The sequence below is a fragment of the Lipotes vexillifer genome, unplaced genomic scaffold (assembly GCF_000442215.2).
Source record: "Lipotes vexillifer unplaced genomic scaffold, Lipotes_vexillifer_v1.1 scaffold490, whole genome shotgun sequence".
Taxonomy (NCBI): Eukaryota; Metazoa; Chordata; class Mammalia; order Artiodactyla; family Lipotidae; genus Lipotes; species Lipotes vexillifer.
In genome coordinates, this window is record NW_006796397.1 from 716,768 (window position 1) to 732,094 (window position 15,327).

Below are 15,327 nucleotides of genomic sequence, written 5' to 3' on the forward strand. Positions count from 1 at the left end.
AGCATGTGAGTCTTGGGAAGTTATAGCACTGATGGTAACCTGGAACTCTTTATATGGTACAAATTTGTCTAAGATCATTTGGTCCAATATTGAGTTTAAATTTCCTTAGTGAGCTTAAACTCTGGTTGCTGAAGTTTTTCAGGTAATAGTAACCCGTTAAAAAGTATTCCTGAGTCAAGATGGCAGAATAGGAGGATGCGGAATTTGTCGCTCTTCACAAATACCTCAAGAATACATCTACAAATGGAACTCTTCTCGTAGAGCACCAGCTGAACACTAGCAGAAGACTCCAGACACTTAAAAGGACAAGAAAAATCCCTCACAACTGGGTAAGATGAAAGAAGGAAGAAAAAAAGAAAAGAGGAATCAAAAAAAGAACCAGTAACCCTGGCAGGGAGGGAGGGGAGGTCCCCGCACTCAGAAAAACTTCCTCATAGTGGGAAAATCAGCTGGGACAAAAAAGGACCTTCAGGGGACCAAAGGAGAATGCAGCAGACAGTATGTGAAAGGCAGGACAAAGTAAGAGCTTATCGAATGGTCTACACTGCAGCACTGCACATTCCAGCCTGAGTCATGAGTTGTCTGTTGTGGAGGGGTGCTGGGTGCTGGAAAGTGGGATTTAGAGTGCGGACCCAGGGAGGGGACAGCTGTTGGCTGTGAAAAGACAGCGTGAATGGACAGGAGTAAGGAGGTCCACAACCGGGAAAGTTTGCGGAAGAAATCCAGGATGCCATAGAAGCAGGACATCATTGTTGAGTGGTGCTCAAGGGGCGGGGCCACATTACAACCCCTTTCCCCAACCGGCAGCTTCTTCATCCTTCTTGGGCACTGGGAGGGACTCCCATCTGAGCAAGATCACCTACCCCTCTGGTGGGGGTCTCCTCCACCTGTGTAGGCTCTGGGGGCCTGAGCGCCGACCATCCCAAAGCCTCCTTGGGAATCAACCCTGGAAGCCCCTGCCTGGGATGAGAGTCCACCAATGCTGGTGGGAGCTGAGTGCTAAAGCATGGGGTTGGAAGAGGATCTGGGGAGAGGAGCAGTATTGGTTGCATGGATACAGCAGAGGGATAGGAGTGAGGGGATGCACGGCCAGGAATGTCTCTAGAGGAAACTAGGTCTGCCTGAAAAGTGAGGTGCCATTGTTGAGTGCATGTGGAGGGTGGTGCCACCACCACCCCAAGACACCAGCTCCTGCCTCTGTGGGCACTGGGAGGGACTCCCACCAGAGCAAGCGCACCACAGTCTGTTGCAACTGCCTGCTGGTCCCTGTCGCTGGCAACTCATGAACAACCTAATTGTGACAGCCATAACCCTCCCTGACCTGAGTGAGTAAGTGTGCCCCAATCAGCCACTACTTTTGCTCCCTCTTGCCTGAGCAGGGAACAGATGCCTGACGGTGGTGCACACAAAGAGGCAGAGTCAAAACCAAAGCTGAGACCCAGGGGCATTGCGACTAGGGAACAGGAGTGGAAATCTTTCCACACAGCTGCACAAACCGTGGATCAAATCCCCAACATAGGCTTGGTAAATCCTGCATGTGTGGAATAACTGAAGAGACAATGAGAAGAAGTTACAATTGACACCACAGAAATACAAAGGATCATAACAAACTACTACAAGCAACTATATACCAATAAAATGGACAACCTAGAACTGGATCAATTCTTAGAAAAGTACAAACTTCCAAGACTGAACCAGGAAGAAAGAGAAAATATGAACAGATCAATCACAAGTGATGAAATTGAAACTGTAGTTAAAAATTTTCCAGCAAACAAAAGTCCAGAGCCAGATGGTTTCACAGGGGAATTCTATCAAACATTTAGAGAAGAGCTGACACCTATCCTTCTCAAACTCTTCCAAAAAACTGCAGAGGGAGGAACACTCCCAAACTCATTCTAGGAGGCCATCATCACCCTAATACCAAAACCAGACAAAGACATCACAAAAAAAAAAAAAAGAAAGAAAATTACAGACCAATATCACTGTTGAACATAGACACAAAAATCCTCAATAAAATACTGGCAAACAGAATACAACAGCACACTAAAAGGATCATACACCATGATCAAGTGGGGTTTACCCAGGAATGCAAGGCAAGGTGGGAGGGAGGCACAAAAGGGAGGAGATATGGGAATATATGTATACATATAACTGATTCACTTTGTTATGCAGCAGAAACTAACACAACACTGTAAAGCAATCATACTCCAATAAAGGTGTTAGAAAAATAAAATAAATGTAGTGTTTGAAATAAAAGAAAAAGAAAATTACAGACCAATATCATTGATGAACACAGACACAAAAATCCTCAACAATATACTAGCAAACCAATTCCAACAGCACATTAGAGAGACCATACAGCATGATCAAGTGGGATTTATCCCAGGGATGCAAAGATTCTTCAATATAAAAAAATCAATCACTGTGATACATCATATTAACAAACTGAAGAATAAACACCATATGATCATCTCAATAGAGGCAAAAAAAGCTTTCAACAAAATTCAACACCTATTTATGATAAAAACTCTCCAGAAAGTGGGCATAGATGGAACCTACCTCAATATAATAAAGACCATATATGACAAACCCACAGCAAACATCAGTCTCAAAGGTGAAAAACTTAAAACATTTCCTCTAAGATCGGGAACAAGAAAAGGATGTCCACTCTCACCACTATTATTCAACATAGTTTTGGAAGTCCTAGCCACAGCAATCAGAGGAGGAAAAGAAATAAAAAGAATCTAAATTTAAAAAGAAGAAGTAAAACTGTCACTGTTTGCAGATGACAAGATACTATGCATAGAAAATCCTAAAGATACCACCAGAAAACTACTGGAGCTAATCAATGAATTTAGTAAAGTCACAGGATACAAAATTAACACAGAAATCTCTTGCATTCCTATACACTAACAACGAAAGATCAGAAAGAAAAATTAAGGAAACAATCCCATTTGCCATTGCAACAGAGTGAATAAAATACCTAGGAATAAACCTACCTAAGGAGGTAAAAGACCTGCACACAGAAAACTATAAGATACTGATGAAAGAAATCAAAGATGTCACAAAGCTGGAGAGATATACCATGTTCTTGGACAGGAAGAATCAACATTTTGAAAATGACTATAGTACCCAAAGCAATCTACAGATTCAATGCAAACCCTATCAAATTACCAATGACATTTTTCATAGAACTAGAGAAAAAAATTTACAATTTGTATGGCAACACAAAAGACCCCAAATAGCGAAAGCAATCTTGAGAAAGAAAAACGGAGCTGGAGGAATCAGACTCCCAGACTTCAGACTATACTACAAAACTACACTCATCAACACAGTATGGTACTGGCACAAAAACAGAAATATAGATCAATGGAACAGGATAGAAAGCCCAGAGATAAACCCACACACCTATGGTCACCTAATGTAAGACAAAGGAGGCAAGAAAAGGCAGCCTCTTCAATAAGTGGTGCTGGGAAAACTAGACAGATACAAGTAAAAGAATGAAATTAGAACACTCTTGAACACCATACACAAAAATAAACTCAAAATGGATTAAAGACCTAAATGTAAGGCCAGACACTATAAAACTCTTAGAGGAAATCATAGGCAGCACACTCTTTGACATGAATTGGAGCAAGATCTTTTTTGACCCACCTCCTGGAGTAATGAAAATAAAAATAAACAAATGAGACCTAATTACACATAAAAGCTTTTGCACAGCAAAGGAAACCATAAATAAGACGAAAAGACAACCCTCAGAATGGGAGAAAATATTTGCAAATGAAGAGACTGACAAAGGGTTAATCTCCAAAATATAAATACAAACAGTTTATGCAGCTCCATATCAAAAAAAGCAAACAACCCAATCAAAAAATTGGCAGAAGTCCTAAACAGACATTTCTCCAAAGAAGACATACAGATGGCCAACAAACACATGAAAAGATGCTCAACATCACTAATTATTATAGAAATACAAATCAAAACTACAATGAGGTATCACCAGTCACAATGACCATCATCAAAATATCTACAAACAATAAATGCTGGAGAGGGTGTGGAGGAAAGGGAACCCTCCTACACTGTTGGTGGGAATGTAAATTGGTACAGCCACTATGGAGAACAGTATGGAAGGTCCTTTAAACCTAAAAATAGAACTACCATATGTCCCAGGAATCCCACTACTGGTCATACACCCAGAGAAAACCATAATTCAAAAAGATACATGCACCCCAATGTTCATTGCAGCACTATTTACAATAGCCAGGACATGGAAACAACCTAAATGTCCATCAACAGAGGAATGGATATAGAAGATGTGGTCATATATACGATGGAATATTACTCAGCCATTATAAGGAATGATACTGGGTCATTTGTAGAGACGTGGGTGGACCTAGATACTGTCATACAGAGTGAAGTAAGTCAGAAAGAGAAAAACAAATATCGCATATTAACCCATATATGTAGAATCTAGGAAAATGGTATAGATGATCTATTTTCAAAGCAGAAATAGAGACACAGATGTAGAGAACACATGTATGGATACCAAGGGGGATGGGGGGGTAGGAGGAATTGGGTGACTGAGATTGACACATATACACTATTGTTACTATGTATAAAATAGATAACTAATGAGAACATACTGTGTAGCACAGGGAACTTTACTTAGTGCACTGTGGTGACCTAAATGAGAAAGAAATAGAAAAAAGAAGGGATATATGTATAGCTGATTCATTTTGTTGTACAGTAGAAACTAACACAACATTGTAAAGCAACTATACTTCAATAAAAATTAATTCAAAAAAGTATTCCCAATCATTTTTCAAAAATCAGTAATCACCATTAGCATGGGTCTCCATCCAGTCTCAAATAAAACTTGACGTCAATGCTGAATCCCACATCTTACTGAAATATCTACCACCCAGGCCACAATCTGATACCTGGAATCTGTTTCAAGGCGTCCCCCAGGTTTTCATTTTTGATGTTGGGGTGTTGGTTTATCTTCAGTTTCATTATGAAATCCCATACAGTCCAAACAAACCTAGAGAGAAACACAAACTCACTGGAATCATCTACTTTTGGGGGTTTAGGGGAGGATTTACCTTGATTAGCTCTTTCAGTCCAGCCATACAGATGGGATATTATCTAAGGAAAGAGAAGCACTCTAGGAGACAATTTCCAGATGTCACTTCGAAACAAATTTTATAAAAATTCCATTTGGCATCCTCTTATCTTCAACCATGATTTTGAATCACAGGAAAGAGAAATAGTCTTAGTTATCATTTCCTTTAGCTAAATAAAACATGGTCGTTCAGTTCCTGGAAGGATACTGTAGTTGCTTCAGAGCCTGGTGTTTGACGGTTCTCATGCTGTAGTGGGCATTGGTGCTGCTCAGAAGCACAGCCAAGGCAAAGATCCATGAGTCATTTTTATGGTCAGCCTAAGAAGCATGTTGCAGAGAGGGATTTAGGCATCCACTTCTCCTTCATTCAATTGCTCATTCACTATTTCAGCTGAAGTATATATAAACTAAATAGTAGGGCAAAACTCATAACTTTTGAAGACAATCTGAAGTTCAAACCTCAACTTTGGTGTTTATAGTAACCACTCTCAGGACATTCTTTTTTTTTTTTTTTTTTTTGCGGTACACGGGCCTCTCACTGCTGTGGCCTCCCCCGTTGCAGAGCACAGGCCTCGGACGCGCAGGCTCAGCAGCCATGGCCCACGGGCCCAGCCGCTCCGCGGCATGTGGGATCCTCCCGGACCGGGGCACGAACCCGTGTCCCCTGCATCGGCAGGTGGACTCCCAACCACTGCGCCACCAGGGAAGCCCAGGGCATTCTTTAACTGTTAAAAGAAATGAATGATGTCGAGGGTTTTTTGCATCTGTATTAATCAGAGATATTGACCTGTATTTTCTTGTTTGGTAGTGTCTTTGGTTTTGGTAGCAGGGTAACGGTGCCCTCTTAGAATGAATTTGTGAGTGTTCCCTCATCTTACATCTTTTGGAATAATTTGAGAAGGATAGGTACTAGCTCTTCTGTATGTGTCTGGCAGAATTCCCCTGGAAAGCCATCCAGTCCTGAAATTTTATTTGCTGGGAGTTTTTTTTTTTACTACTAATTCAATTTCACTACTAGTGACTGGTCTGTCCAGACTGTCTATTTCTTCCAATTTCTAGATTGTCCAATTTTTTGGCATATAACTGTTCATAGTATTTTCTCATATTTATTTGTATCTCTGTAATATCAGTTGTTATTTCTCCTTTTTCATTTCTTATTTTGCATGAGTCCTCTCTCTTTTTTTCTTGATAAGCCTGGCTAAAGGTTTATCAATTTTGTTTATCTTTTCAAAACACCAGCTTATGTTTTCATTGACCTTTTCATATTGTTTGTTTGTTTGTTTGTTTTTTGGTGGGGGTGGTTAGTCTCTATTTTATTTATTTCTTATCATATCTTTATTATTTCCTTTCTTCTGCTGACTTGGGGCTTTATACATTCTTATTTTTCTAATTCCTTTGTAGGTTATAATGTTTATTTGAGATTTTTCTTGTTTCTTGAGGTAGGCCTCTACTGCTATAAACTTCCCTCTTGGAATAAATGGAGAAATGTAAATCTTATCAATAAGTGGTGCTTGGAAAACTGGAAAGCTACATGTAAGAGAATGAAATTAGAACATTCTCTAACATCATATACAAATATAAACTCAAACTGGATTAAAGACCCATCCCCTCACTTTCAGTCTGTGTATGTCTAGCTCTGAAGTGAGTCCCTTGAAAGCAACTTGTAGATAGGTCTTGTTTTTTTTTATCCAATCATCCACCCTGTCTTTTAATTGGAGCATTTAGACCATTGACATATAAAGGCATTATTGATAGGCATGCACTTAATGCCATTTTGTTACTTGTTTTCTGATTGTTTTGTAGGTCATCACTTCTCTTGTCTTCTTCCTTTTGTTTCATCCCTTGTGTGGTTTGATGATTTTTTTTTAGTGTATGCTTATGTTCCTTTTTCTCTAGTTTTGTGTATCAGTTGTAGGTTTTTTATTTGTGTCTAGCATGAGTTTCCTATATATTGGCCTTATATATATACTTGTTTTAAACTGATAGTGATTTAATATACAATGGAATATTACTCAGCCATGATATAGCACTGACCCAGCACCATTTATTCAAAAAAATATGGTTTTCCTATAGTTGCCATGAATCACCCCTCCATAAATGTGTCAGTCTGTTTCTGAGCTCTCTAGTTGGTTGCATCTATCCATTTCTTTGCGTGTGCACCAATATCCTGATATCTTAATTATTCTAGCTTTATAAGGTTTGACGTCTGATAGAATAAGTTCTTTCATTTTGTTCTTCTTCACAATTGCCTTGGCTGTTCTTGGGTTTCTGCATTTTCATGTAAGCTTTAGAATAACCTTATCTTTTTGTTTACAAATATATACCCTTTGGAATTTGGTTTGGAATTGCATTGAATCCATAGATAAATTTGGGAATAAATGACTTTTTAAAAAAATGAATCTTGCATCCTTTGATCTTCATATGTTCCACCATTTATTATGCCTTTTAAAATTTATCAGTAATAGTCTGTACTTTTCCATATATAGCCTTTGTATATGTTTGTTAGATTTACTCCCACATATGTTTTACACAAACTTCTTAGGGCATAAATATACATACAGAACAGTGCACATTTCATAAATGTAGAACTCTGTATTTTCAAACACAACACATCCACATTGCCACACCTAAATACAAAAATTAGATCATAACTGGACCCCCCAAAGTTTTCCTCATGCTCCCATTTTGGTTCTACCAATTCCCATCTCTCCCCATCAAGCATAACCACTATCCTGCTTTAGCATTTTATATGAATTTAATGATAAAATATGCACCTTTTAGTACATTTTTTCAATATTATGCTTGTAAGTTTACTCTATATTTTATATGTAGATGTAGATCATTTATTCTCCTTGCTATATAGTATTCCAAATGTACACCACATTTTATTTATCCACACAAGTGTTGATGGACATTTAAGCATTGTCCAGTTTTTTGGATTATTATGACAAAATTGTTATCAAAAAACTTGTACATATCTTTCAGTTCAAATGTGCACGTATGTGCACATTCTTCTTTTATATATACATAGAAAATGAGCTGTAAAATCATATGTTCAACATTAGCAGACACTGTCAAACAGTCTTATAGTTGTACTAATTTATATTTGCATTAGCAGTGTAGAGATTTCCACGAGATCCACAACCTTATCAAGCCTAAATATTGGCGGATGTGTAGGGTAACTTATTGTAATTTAAATGACTCATATACCGAGCATCTTTTCACATGTCTATTGGCCATTTGACATCTGCTTTTGTGATTTTGTTATAAAAATGATATTATTTATGTATTGTCCACTGAAAAAAATGCACAACCTAAAAGTTGAGAATCATGTTTTATTCAGCAGATTTTCTGAGGACTTAAGCCTGGAAGGCAGCCTCTCAGATAGCTCTGAGAGACTGCTCAGAAGAGGAAATGGAGGAGCAGTATATATGAGTTTTTCAACAAAAACCAGGCAGTCAGAACACCAAAAGATTACTGTTAATTAAAGAAAACCAGATGTCTCAAGTTAATGAATTTAGCACTTAGTTCTAAGTATGGGAAGTTGCAAGTGTCTGGGCTCACTGAAATCATTCCTTTGATATGCAATGTAGCTATCTAAGGCCAGTATACTGTTGTTTTCCACTCTGAATCCCCTGATGGGGGCAGCTGCAGTGGGTGGTGGGTTGGTGGCTGACAGCCTGTTTATCTCCATGTTACCAAATGGGAAGAAGGCAACTTGTGTCCAGAAACCAACTACAGAGATCCTGCTGGACCATGATGCTTTTTACAGGGAGAAACATTTGTGGAGGAAGGCAGAGTCTTCCTTATCTTCCACTGTGTGGAGACTTTCTTCTGATTGGTTGGTGATGTGGTAACAGGGCAGTGTTCCAGGAATCTTGTGCTCAGCCTGAAGTTACCTTCCTTCACCTGGGTGGGGGAGCCTTAGTTCCTACAGAAGAACTCAAAGATATTGTTGTGTATATCCCTTGAGGAGGAACAGAACCCTGACCTATTGCTGTGCTATTGTTTCTTGACTGCTCCGCCTTTGTGTCCTCATTTCCTCCCTTCCCTGAAAAGCCACTGTTTGAATACACCCTTTGGAATTCAGGGATGGTCAAGGAGGCTAAATGAGGCCTGTTTCCAACAAACAAGAAAGGAGGAACACAGAAAGTATTTGTACCTGAGAGGGCCCCACCTGGTCCTGTGCCATTTCAGCCATCCTAGTTCCCTCAGGGCTCACATTTGGGGGCCACTGTGGTGGCTGATGGCTTGATAGCCACAACATCCTCTGTTTGCTGACATGGCAGGTGGCATTCTTTGTCCACAGTATGTAGCTGTTTTTAACATTTCTTTTTTCACATGATCTTTTTTCTGGTTTTGTTTTGATATCTGTGTGTGGATGTATGTATCCTTGTAGAGCTGTTTATACAGATATGGATATAACATTTGGATTTATCCACTGAAACACATTTAGGCTGCTTTCATTTTTCAATACTCCTAAAGCCATCCCTAATTTTTGGCAGCACATGAGTCTGTAGCTCATCCTCCAGCACTTACCTCAGAGCCAAGCTCATGCAGAGAACCCAGTCACCAGGACACTCTGTGTTGACACATGAGACACAGTAAACAGTTTAGAACAGTCCAATATTATGTGTCATGGACTTCTATTCCCTTCCCTAGGAATTCACTTTCAGAGCTCTATTTTTTTATTGTTGATTAGTACATGACAGCCTTCTTCACTCTGCTAAGAAGATTTATGGGAATAAAAACTCATTTATCCAATTCAAGCAGTCTGTCTAAATTACACAGCCTCCCAAAGGGGAAAACAGATCAAGGAGTGCTTTTATTTTTTCCTGTGGCATTTGGGCAATTTCTAGGGCTGGCTGACATCATGCTGTCTCAATGTCTGATCACTTGCAGCATGACTTTTGCAGTCTTGGGGAAAGTGACCTCTCACCTTTTAGATGGTAATGCAATAAGAGTCAGAGCTGCAGATAGCACCTCCTATAAACCCACTGAAAAATTCAAGACCATCCAGAAAGCTCATGTAAGTGTAATAGATTTTACTGAAGATGAGGGAGAACAACTTTATTCCTAAGATTTATTTGCTGGACACAACTTTGAAGGGAACCATGAGCTCTTCATTCCATCAAAGTCCAGCCCTTTCTACCTTGCTGGATCCTTTCTCCTCTCCCTATTTTATTCTTTCCATTACTCACTCCCTTCTTTGGGGAGCAATTGAAATTTCTCTAACAGAGCAATTTAGCAACATTTTTATTGCTTAGATTTCTGCTGATGAAACCTAGCAGGACCCTAAGGGGCCCTCCCAGGTACGAAAGCCCATCTGTGTCTCCTGTTCTTTGTTTGAAGAACAAAAAGAAGGTTTTAGTCTCCTAAGCCTTCCCTGAGTTCCAAAGAGCAGGCTCAAGCAGTTAATAGGACAATAGAGTCACAGGACTCCTAGTTCCTCTGGAAGGGATAGAGATAATACAAGGATACAAATCTCTGAGTTCTTAGACAGAAACTAAGATGCCCAGGCAGGTGGAGGATGGTGACTATATGTTGACCACAAGCTCATAGACCTCAGACGGGTTGGAACCAGAGGTGGAGATTCCAGAGATATCACCCTGTTACCTCACAACAAACATATCCAAAGGAAGACACACATCCTGAAAATTTTACATTTAAAAACACTTCCAGGAAAACCATCAGAGAGTTTAGGCCTTCTGAGAAGGACCCTCCTGTTTTCCTTGCTTGGCCTTTGCAATAAACTTTCTCTGCTCCAAACTCTGACGTTTTGGTTTGTTTGGCCTCACTGTGTGTCAGGCACAGTAACTTGGACAACACTGACACATCCTTGTTTTCTCCCTCTCTGCTCCAGAAGGCATGCCAAAACATTTTACAGACATGTGCATTTTCCTCTCTATCAAGTTTTGGGGAGGGGTGGTCAGATGTTAAAATAATGAACCTTTGTTTTATCTTTTGATAATGTTATCCCAATATCTATCCTGCTATATTCTAAGAGCTCAAATAGTGGCCAGATAACTTTGCTTTGGAAATCTTTGGCAAAATGTACCATAGGAGGACAGAGACATGCAGCTTAAATTGAATTACACATTTTGAATTATACCACTCTGGGAGTTGGTGAAGTTCCTGATGCCGAAAACTCAACCTCTGTGCACGGGGTACCAAATTGAAACTTGGAGGCAGAGTTTTGCGTGAAGTAGAAAAGAATAGCTTTATTGCTTTGCCAGGCAAAGGAGGACACAGCAGGCTCTTGCCCTCAAAAGCTGTGTGTCCCAAACTGGAGGGATTAGCTGGGAAGCTTTATAGCAATGGTTCAATGTTGGGGTTGCTAATAAGGATCTTGGTGTGTGCAGGGCCTACATTCTTTTAATCTGGCCTCAGGTCATCTCCTGATGAGCTGTGGTTCTCAAGGTTTTCAAACTATCACCTTCTCTCTGGAATGAAGAATGCTTCATCAAGTACTTCACCTTCCATTTGTTGTGGCATTTGTTTCTTCAGAAGAACTCAAAGATATTGTTATGTGTGTCCCTTGAAGTGGAACCAGGACCCTGCCCCAAGGTTGCACTATTCTTTCTTGACTGCTCCTCCCTTGTCTCTGCATCCCCTCCCTTCCCTGGTTGGCAACTGTTTGAAAGGTTTCCGTGCCCAGGAGCCCCACAGGGTCCTGCTGTGTTTCATTCCCAGCTAAGCAGAAGTTGAACAATCCATGGGATTTTTCTGGCCAGTGAAATACAGTGTACCCCAGAGGAAGAGTGTGGTGTCTAAAGATAATCTGCAGAAGCACTTTAGGGACACTGACTTAATTGTCTGAACACTTTGCACATTCTGCTACGGATTTAGATTTTCAAAATCAGGCTCTCCTTTTGCTCATACAGAAAACATGCTGATTTCCTAGAAATGAGCCTGTTATAAAAGGAGCTCTTCAGTGCTTTCAGTTTCAGTCTGAATTATGTTTACAAGAAATGCCATTTCAACTGGCCTTGAGTGATTTAAGAGATTGTTTGCCTGGCTCTAAAACTGTTATTCTAGATCATTTTGAAAACTAATTACTCTTCACCTTAAACATAAACTATGGGCTTCCCTGGTGGCGCAGTGGTTGAGAGTCCACCTGCCGATGCAGGGGACGTGGGTTCGTGCCCCGGTCCGGGAGGATCCCACATGCTACAGAGCAGCTGGGCCCGTGAGCCATGGACCCTGAGCCTGCATGTCTGGAGCTTGTGCTCCGCAACAGGAGAGGCCACAGCGGTGAGAGGCCCGCATACCGCAAAAAAACCAAAAAAACAACAAACAAAAAAACACAGAAACTATGTTATATATCTATTATATCTCACTAAAGCTAGAAGAAATAAAAAAGAAGTCATGACTGGGAGCATGTGCAATTTAGAGTGAGCAAGGGGAGAAACATTATGTGAAATAAAATTTATATATTATGGCAAGAGAAGAAAAATTTAAGCATAAACATTTTCTCTGCCCTTTGGCTGCCTGTCTCCCTCCTTCTGTGCATTGTGTATATGCATTATACATCAACCAGACTTCCAGCATTGGCAGAAATACCTGCTCAACCATAAAGGGCAACATTCTCCTAGCACCAAGACAACTCTTTAAGAGATAACATTCCTTCTTGATCTTGTAAAGGGCCACAATGACGCTTAGCTCTTGATTGTGTGAACTACCAATAATACGTCATTTTATGTACAGCCCTCTGTCTCAAAAATCTTTTAAAACTGTGCCTTGTATAGAATAGATAACTAATGAGAACCTGCTGTATAGCACAGGGAACTCTACTTCACTTTGCAGTACAGTAGAAGCTAACACGACATTGTAAAACAAATATACCCCAATTTAAAAAAACAAACTGTGCCTTGACTTCTAATGGGTGAAAGGAGCTCTCAGAGCTTTCTGCGATGCTCTTCCCAGATTATAGTTCTCAAATTTGGCTTGAATAAAATTTCCCATTTCTTTCATAGATCAACTGATTACTTTTTCATCAACAGCTACATCTAAGAGTTACAGCACCTCTCAGTGTTATTTTTCAAGAGCAGACTGGCTTGTTTGTAGGGCTGATGGCATGGCCAGGTATCATCATTTTTATCGGTGTCCAATTCGTTTTCGCCTAGTAGCTGCAGTGCGGTTTTTAGAATACAAGGTAAGTCACGTCACCTTTCTGCATAAAAGTCTTAAGAGCAGGCATTCTGCATATGGAGGTTACAGGATCCTGCAACATGTGGCTCTTGCCTGCCCCTCCCCTCCTCACGTGTTGTCTCAGCTTCAGCATATGGCCCTGCCTTAAGGTACCAAACACACCCAACTCTTCTCCGATCAGGAATTTATACACAACCTCTCCTTCTGTCTAGAATTCACTTCTCTCATTTTGTTCCTTATTGTGCTCTTACTGAAATTCATCTGAACTCTCATTCTGTCAGGGAAGGCTTGCTGACTGATTAACCTAAACCGGGTCTCCTTTCTATACTTACTCATAGCACCCTGTGCTGTATTCCTTTACATTGCTTACCAGAAATTCAAACATTATACTTGTTTGTATAACTTGTTTTAATGTCTTATTTATGAGCTGAAAAATAAAAAAAATGCATGAGCAGGGACCACAGTTGTTATAGTAACCACAGAATTCTCGATGCCTTCCCAAATACCTCCCACAGTACCCAGCACATGGTCAGTGGTCAATACACATTTTCTGAGTGACTAAATGCAGTTATATTTAAAAGTATCCACTTTGATGTCATTCAGAACTGTGTATGACTTCTGCTCTCTGCAGTGTAACTTTGTTTTTAAAAAATATAGAAAATCCATCAATAATAATCAAAGCATGAATTGATGAAGGTGAATATTGCTAGTATTGTATTTGTTGCTCTTGTCATCATCATCATTACCATCATCACCATCATCATTTACATTGGGTTTGCCTTTGATGGTTCCGTGTCTCAAAAGAAAGCACTCTCTCTAAAAGATAAATGTATTATACAGAGCAGGGAAGTATAGGGATTTTACTTAGCCTTGTTTTGAATTAATACTGAGAGTTTTGGATTTTATTCTGAGTCCAGTTGTTTACATAATATCATTCTGAATAAAAAATGAACTGAAAAGTTATTGAAAAAATTTAGTAAAGTAGGGCACACTTCCTTCCCCATTAATAGAGCAACAAAAAGCAGAGACCTGAGGAAGTACAGCCTGAGTCAGTGGATTGAACCCTGTTACTCTTATCTTCTACACAGAGAGTTAGGCAATTTAAACATATTTTAAGGCAAACAAGAAGTCTTCTGTAGACATTGTTAAGCGGCCCCTTCCTCCATGCTTTTCTTCAGTCCTTGAGACTGTTCAAACCCTGGAGCACCAATTATGAGACGGAGATGTGTTTGCATACAGATGGTTTTAATTATTCCAGCTCAGTAGCTCCCAATGGTGCTGATTTTGCCTCCGGGTAACATTTGACGATATCTGAAGACATATTTGGTTGTCATAATAGGCTTGGTTAGCCCTCTTCTCTGGAGAATTTCCCTTGAGTAAATGGGAACTGCTCTGCCCAAAGGGGATGACCCACGGGCAATGCCTGATGTGGTGGGCTATAGACATCCAACCCTTTGCTTCAAGGAGGGACCAACTCTAGTGCTGGTTGTGCTACAGAGATCCCACGGGACGAGCCTGAAGCCAGTTTCTACCTGAGACTATAACCTTTTTTAATGTTTACTTTCTTGCCCTCTCCTGCTTCCCTCAGACCCCTTCTGTTGAAAACCCTCCCTCAATAAGTCACTTGCACAAAACTACATCTCTCAGTCTCTGCTTCTAGGGAAACCGACCTAAAATATTACAAATCCTGCCTTGTGGTTTAATATATGTAAACTTCATGTGAAGGTTCCAAGTCTGTTTTAAAAGAATGAGTATTCTGTTTGGGGGTGCAGTGTTCTACAACTGAACACTAGGCCGAGTTTGTTCATCATGTTTTTAAAGTATTTTCTAACTTCTCTGACATTTTGGTCTTTTATTTTCTGAATTACTGAGATGTGTTAAAATCATTTTTACACCTCACAGTATGGAAATTGAAAGCCTTCTCTGTTCTTTATCTGATTACAATTTACGTGAAAAACTTCACGCGTAAATCGTCAAACTCAAACTTATTCACCTTTACTTTCCTCCAGGATAATTCAAAGACCCTGGAGCGCTTGATCTATATCACACTCTTT